A 5,594-nucleotide genomic window follows, 5' to 3' on the forward strand; every position below is an offset into this window, starting at 1 on the left:
CGGTCGTGAATGTGTGTGCATGCGTGCACTTGTGCATGCATGTGTGCAGCATGTTTTCACGTGTACACGTGTTAGTTGCAGATATGGTCGACAGGATTGCCAAGAGGTATGCACACTCGCAAGTGCGTGCCGTCCCTCGGATGGACGTTAAATTATGGGTGTCATGCGTGGCTGCTCTGCAGCATTTGGTGGATGTGAAAGATTGCAATGCGTATTTTGCGAATAGTCAGCAAACAATCGCTGGCACCTTAGCCAAATTCAAATACCTGCTCTCACCTTCGTCGAATGTCTGGCCTGGCCAGCCGGTTCGTGAATAAATTGGTCTAAGCTTCCCCCGGCCAACCGATAAATGTGGCCGTTCAAGAAGAATAAGAGGCGTTTCTTTGCAGAAAATGCCATAAATATGGAACCGAGAGAAATACATGATCACAAATATTTGAACTGAATGTAAATTTGCATTCGGTGTGAACTTGCTATGAGCAAAAGGCACTGCATAGACAAGGCACATCTTTGGCCAGACCCTTGCCAATGGATGCGTCATCTGGATATGGGTGCAACAGAAAGTAACAATTGAGTTTGGCCTTCTCAGGAACAGGCATGAAATATTCAGCTTGTTGGATTTCCGCTGTGGATCCTGACTTTCCTTGTCAACTATACATAACTCTCTGCCAATGATTGCTAGTTCTGTCAGCTTTCAGCCAATGTGAGCCAATCAAGGAGTTGTCGGTGTGAAGGTACGTGGGTTTTGGCATTCGAAGAACTCCGGGTGGTGTGAAGCTGGAAACCGCAGGTGGTGGGTACTTTCTACTGTATTTTTTGACAGATATAATTGACAGGAGCCATGGTGTCCACACTGTTTCAATTATCTCTTTCAGTTTTGCTCTGGTATTTGTATGAGATTGCTGTGAAATATTTCCTCGTTCCGACAAACTTCAGTAATGTGCATTATTGACGAAAAATATAAAGTGCGATGAAACAATAATCCCCATTAAAAAATAAATTTTTGATGAAAGAATGACAAAAGAGAGATTTTGAGAGGCTGTCATAACCAACTATTCAGCAACTGCTCATGGAAGAGCCAAAAAATTCAAAAATGACGTGTGAATGTTTATCGATGGTGTCGGTCTCAGGAACAAAGCCACGATGAACAAGTCTCAATAGTAGTAACCAGACATGAGAAAGTGTCCAGGATCAGTGTAAAAGATCTCCAGGATCTTTCTCAATGACGTATACATACATAGTGTTACAGTTTTGGAAATGTAACCTGGGGGAGAGCATTCATGTCTACATAGAATTCCCCAGAATGAATTATTTCTTATTTTGTGTGCAAGTAGATCCTTGCCCCGTGTCCGTGGGTTTGAGGTGGGCAAATGCATCGTGAAGATAGTCTGTGTGAGGTTTCCCCATTTTCTGCTTTCAATCCACAACAATCCGTTTCACCAAACCTCAGTCCAGTCTTTCCTTCAACTCCACAGTTGGTTTATTGTCGTCCTTCGGTCTGTTTGTATCCATCTCCCTCACCACTTAATCTACCCATTATTTTATAATTCACAATTAACCATGTGTTCATCCATCCTCACCATAGACAATTAATCCTCTGGACCGGATGAATTACTTTCTATATTCTTCTTTCCTTGCAATCCTTCATCCATCACGTGGGACAATGTTTCTCAAACAGACATGCAGACCAAAGGAATGTTTGTGTGCGAGGGAGGGAGCGGGGCTGCTCCCTCACTGCATCCATGTCACAGGCGCCCATGGCCATCAGATGTAATGACGTGGGGATTTCCACGCCTGTGCCCCTCTCCCCTCTGTGTGGACACAACCCCATCGCTGCACCCACCCCGTCGGATGTGCACCAATGGGATAGATGCTCACGTGAGCTCTGCTCCCTCGAAGCCATGCCTGGTGTGGCACTTATAAAAGGCCAGGACTCGGATTGATTCATGGCTGTTGTGGATGCCCCGGGGGCTGTTTGTCAGTCTACCATGGCATGAGTAAATCTCAGACTGCCTGTCTGGGAGATTGGCTGCAGGAGACCCTGCTTGGTGAAATCCCACTTGTTTGCTTGAGGTAAGGCAGGAGTAGTCCCAATACTCAGCTCTGCTTGTTCCTCATAATTTCCTTTCGTCCACTCCTTCCTGCCCTGTCTGTTGTGCAAGTAAGTCTGTATAAGAGGGAAATACGAATTAGAGAAAAGTCTTTTCTTTGTGTTATTTTGCCTTTCACTTTTGATTGCTTGTTGAATGCCTGCCTGTGGAAATGAAGATGGCTGTTACTTGTTTGAAACTACATGTTCGATGATTGCCTGCTTGGGTGTGAGTAAATATATAATTGTTATCTTTCCATACCTGCTTGTTTATGTCCTTTCTTTCATCGATCAGACATTGCACATTCATAATCGATAGACGGGAAGTTTTTGCCCCATTCATTGGCTCCGTTGATTCGCCAAACTAATCCATCTCTTCCCTATTTCCATCGAACCATTCCTTCCCTCCATCCCATCAATCTATTCCTTCCCTACATCCATCCCCTTCCTCCATCCCTTCCATCCATCCATCCATCCCTTCCCTTCCATCTCTTTGTTTATCCTTGCTCCCCCAACCCTCCTTCCTCGCTCTCCTTCCTCTCTCCTCCCTCTCTCACCCCTCTTCCAACTTTCATGAAGTGATAAACAATGGATGGTTGTAATGAGTATCCACAGGTGGTTATGTTGTGCTGTGGTCTTTGTGTTGTGTTCTGGGCTTGGACTTTTGGGGAGTGTGTGGGTTCGGCAGATGAGCCGTTTTGGCAGTCGGGGCTGCTGCTGCGTTCAATTCCATGGTTTTAATATTGGGATTTGGCTCCGGTTAAGAGATTCTGGGGCTTATCACATTTTGGTTGTAAAATGTGTGCTGAAATTTAAAAAGGCACAAAACAATGGCATTTCCAGATATTTATAAGCATTGCAGATAGGGTGTGATGGGCTCTCGGGTCTCTTGGCCTGAGCCAGGTTTTCTGGTTTGGACTGTGGGGTTGGCCTTGGAGGTTGGTCCTGCTGCTGGAGGGGTGTTCGTTTGTCCGGTTCGCACATTCTTTGGCACTCAGGGCGTCTCCAGGTGGTGTGTGACCCCCTTGGGGACATTCAGTTCCAGAGCGGGATAAAATTGGTGGCAGCCACAGTTTGCGTAGTATACCTCAAGCGAAGCCCATGTAGTAATCTCTTTAAAAATAGTACATACTGTTTGAAAGTAGTGTGTGGTTTTTCTATCCTGTTTGAACGTGCTGTTTTAACATACCCCATTTCGTTTAATCTTGTACTAATTCTGGCATATGGGACCATCCCTCCACTTCCCTTCACATGCCACCAGCAAAGGCAAGTCCAGAACACTCCCTTCCCCTCCTCAATTCTTCTCCTCTCTACCCTATCCTCGAAGCTCCCACCCCCTCATTATGCCCCCTACCTCCTGGAGTGTATAGGGATGTGTGGTGAAGTGCCCCCCCTTACCTTTCATAGCACTTCAGCAAAAGACTTCTGTGACTCTTGTATTTAGCGTCTATCTCTTCTGGATATGATTTTGACAAATTTCCCTGAAAATATCTCCTGTTCTTCCTCCGCTCCATTCGGATCTTCTGACCACATACTGGTCAAAGTGGACATCTCTCTGGCTGTTATCAGAGAACCTCCTCACCGCCGTCGAGTCTGGCATTTCACTCAAGCTGACTGGCAGGGTCTCCTAGCAGTCATCAAACTTCTAGACTGGTCTCCCATCAATACTTTTTCCAACATCAACTCATCCTGGGAATTCTTTTAAAGACACGTGCTCTCCCTCATGCACAGATTTATCCCTCCCGTCTTCAGTTGTCCTACCCTTCTGCTCACCCTTGGTTCACTGAAGCTTGTGGCGAGGCAGTTGTCCTGAAACAACTTGCCTTTGCCTCATGGAAGGCAAACCCAAGTGAGGGTAATCTCAGGTCGTTCAATGAAGCTCGGAACAATTGTGTATCGACCCTCAGGAGAGCCAGAAAACAACAACCTTCTCAGCTGAAGTCTGAACACTCAAACCTCTCTCCCTCCTCCAAATCCTGGTGATGCAAAATCAAATCTGTTTCTGGTGTGTGCTCCCCCTCCATCCCCTCCCTTACCTCAAATGGCCGCACTGCTGATACCACACATAAAAAGGCTGAATGCCTAAACTCGGTGTTTGCATCGAAATCTTGTGTCCGAAACCCATCGTTTTCTGTACCCCCCTTACCGAATAACACCCAACTGTTCCTGCACAATGTGTCCTTTTCTTCTGACAAAGTGGAGAACTTGCTGTCAAACCTCGACTCAGATTTTGGAACCGGGCCAGGCAGCATAAGCCCACACGTCCTAAAAACCTGCTCCTCTGCTCTTGCTCACCCTATCTCTATTCAACTCACCCTCTCATTTGCTCAAGGTCATCTGCCATTTGCTTGGAAATTAGCAAACATTACTGCCTTGCATAAAAAAGGTGCAAAATCAAATCCCTGCAACTACAGACCAATCACCCTTCTCGCAATCATCAGCAAGGTTATGGAATCCATCATCACTTCAAACATTAAATCCTTCCTCTTCTCCAATGGCTTGATTTCCGATCATCAATTTGGTTTCAGACCAGGTCACTCTACCCTGGATATGCTGCTTCTGTTCTCCCAACAATGGATGGAGGTAATCAATGCCAGACGTAAAATCAGAGCAATATCCCGAGACATATCGCGCGTCTTTGACACGGTCTGGAACCCTGCCCTGCTCACCAAACTCTCTTGCTATGGCATACAAGGCCATCTCCACTCATGGATCACAGACTTCCTCTCCTGTCGCAGTCAACGTGTGGCCCTAAATGGAGTTCTTTCATCCCCTCTTCCTGTCCAGGATGGAGTTCCTCAAGGCAGTGATCTGGGCCCTGTTCTTTTTCTGGTTTTCATCAATGATCTCTCTGACTCTGGAAAATCCTCTTTATCTCTTCGCTGATGACTCCACCCTCTGCCGTACCATCTGTCATCCCTTACACTGGCATGCAGCAACTTCTTCGCTCTCTGCAGATCTGGGTAAAATCACAAACTGGTCCAACCCGTGGAACATGTCTTTCAATCCTGACAAATCTCACACTCTCATGATGTCTCTCTGAAAGGACTATTTGGAACCCCCTCCACCCCCCAATATATTTTCTCAGCAATCCTCTGGAAGACATCCTTTCTTTCAAGCTCCTGGGTCTCACGACCTGCCATGATCTTTCCTAGGAAAGCCACATTTCCAACCTGGCCTCCAAAGCCACTTGCCGACTGGGAATCCTCCATCATGCAAAGTCCTTCCTCGGCCCACCTGAGCTCATAACCACATACAAACCTTTCGTCCACAGCCTGATGGAGTATTGCTCTCCCCTCTGGGCTGGTGTTCCTGCCTCTCACCTTTCTTGGGTTCACACTGTGGAAAGCAAGGTATTTTGGATTATCGGTGTCCGAAATACCAATGTTTCGGAGTTTTTGGGCCGCTCACTCTCACAACACAGGCAAGTCGGTGGTCCTTCTGTCTTCTACCGTCTCCTCTCCAGTCTCGCCCCCCGCTGCTATGTCTGCGATTTGTCCCCACC

Source organism: Eptatretus burgeri, chromosome 4 (genome assembly GCF_056783735.1).
Source record: "Eptatretus burgeri isolate ZD-2024b chromosome 4, Ebu_testis_v1, whole genome shotgun sequence".
Lineage (NCBI taxonomy): Eukaryota > Metazoa > Chordata > Myxini > Myxiniformes > Myxinidae > Eptatretus > Eptatretus burgeri.